General features: G+C 45.4%; 1 protein-coding gene across 1 annotated transcript in view; it reads right to left on the bottom strand.

Annotated features, from left to right (window-relative positions):
• LOC102671532 (regulating synaptic membrane exocytosis protein 2) overlaps positions 1 to 2,109 on the bottom strand; it is a 63,103-nt gene that overhangs the window by 60,141 nt on the left and 853 nt on the right.

Genomic DNA, 2,109 nt, shown 5'->3' with positions numbered 1-2,109 from the left:
AAAAAAAAAAAAAAAAAAAGAAAAGAAAAAAAAATTCTTCCACGACGAAAGAGAAGCAGATCAAAGGGAGAGAGGAACGGGCGCAGAAATGTAGGTTACTTAACGAACACCAACCGTGATTTACGCGCGACTTTTCCGTCCCACAAAATCCGCGCTACGCGACTTTTCACACGATGTCCCCGGCTACGTGCCTCGCCTCGAACAAAGAATCCCACCCTCTCCCCGATCTTTGCTCGACACGTCGAAACTTCCGTCCGTTAGACTCGCCGCTTCGTATTTTTTCTTTTTTTTTTTTCCTTTCTTTTTTTTTCACGCCTCAAACTTTACGCCTCGTCTATTGTACGCGAGTTTTACAATATCCACGGATGGAAGAGGGAGAGGGAAAAGAAAAAAAAAGAAAGAAAAAAATATCGACAATTGTTACGCGACATGTTAATGTGAAAAGTGGTGGTCGAGGAATTGGAGTTCGTTGAAAACGATCCGGCGTCGATTACATCAGAAAATTATATCGGTGAGCACGCACGAGGCAGCGTGCCTAAAAGGGACTGAAGAAAGGTTACGCGTCTATTTTTGTCCGTGTTACCTTCGGATGCGGCGACGAGATCCGTACCGAGGACTAAAATTATCATCCCGATGTCAAAGAAGCCTGGGATACTGGGAGGGTGGGGTGAAAGGGAGGTGGAGAAACGTAACCCACGTAGCGATAATCTCGGGGCTACCGCGTTAAAACGCGCCATCCTTTCGCGCGTGGGTCCAGCCTTCTATATTTCAGGATCCAAGAATTTACCGTGGCAATCCAACCCCTTTCACACTCCATCCACGGGCTGCATACCCTATGCATACCCTGTGCAACTACAGCAGCTCGTTACCGAGCCACGTCAAGGCTCGCTGCCTTGCATTTTACATGCGTCCCTACACGTACTTGTCGTCCACATTACATGATCTCGCATCGGTATGGCGAAGCACGCTTTCCTCATTACTCTCTCGCTTCTTCTTCTCCCTTTCTCTCGGTGCCCGTCCCCTCTTCTCTCTCTTTCTCTCTCCCTATCTCTTTCCCGATTCACTCCTCTTTTATCCCCCGTGTTCTTTGTCTCCTTCCCTCTGTCTCCCACTGGCTCACCCTTTCTCGCTCTCCCTCCCTCTCTCTCTCTCTCCCTCTCTCTCTCTCTCTTTCTCTACTCTACGTCTGTCTCCATTCCCCGCTCGACTGCTTTCTCACGTTCCCGTTTTCCATCAGCGACAACCTATCAATAAAACGCCTTCCTCGAAGAACACCGTCCATTTTCCTCGGCGTCGCCTAGCTGCGACTCTGGCACCGTAATTACATGCGAATGAGGCTGCTGGCGCATCCATCACCGGCTGCCTCTTGCAAATAGGTGTAAGGGGGAGTAGGTTGCCTGTTAAAAGGGTCAGTTTTCGTTGATTCCTTTCGACGTTGGTTGGAAAAGTTTAAGGCGGGGTAGTTTGTAGAGATTTAAAACAGATACGCGTTTATACGAAGCGCGAAATTAAAAAGGAAACTTTTTATTTTCGAGTTGAAAACTTCATTGCATTCGAGTAATTTGATTTGAATCGAAACGAAATAAATTGTTTTATTTAATAATAATTGAGATTACGAGTATTGAAACGATAGATGAGAATCGACGGGATAATCATCCGAGGTAACGGAATGAATAATCTAAATAGGGAATAAGGGAAGATGCGATGGATATAAAACGGTCAAGGACTAACGAGCAGGTAAAGTGGAGAAAATAGGCGGAAAGCCACGTCGGAGGGGACTCTGGTCAAGAAATACACGTATTGGATCGATCGGACATCGTTTCGCTCGTTCAGTAATTCTGATCAACGACGCGTGACCGTCCATGGTCACATTTTTGTAGCTCTGCCTAGCCTGCCTGACCATTCAGACTTTATACTACTTGTCGATGTGGTACTTCGCCCCTGAATTTGTTCGTTTTATTGTTTATTGTTTAAAGAAACAATGCAAAAGCATCTGATTTTTCACGAGGAAGGCGTGATGATGTATACGTGCGCAAATAAAAAAAGAATTAAACTATGGCAAACTATAGGCATAAAATTGATAAAAGCGAACGTTCTTTAGAAATCATT

Source organism: Apis dorsata, unplaced genomic scaffold (genome assembly GCF_000469605.1).
Source record: "Apis dorsata unplaced genomic scaffold, Apis dorsata 1.3 scaffold_163, whole genome shotgun sequence".
Taxonomy (NCBI): Eukaryota; Metazoa; Arthropoda; class Insecta; order Hymenoptera; family Apidae; genus Apis; species Apis dorsata.
Note: the sequence above shows the minus strand (reverse complement) of the source record. Positions and strands in the feature narration are given on the sequence as shown.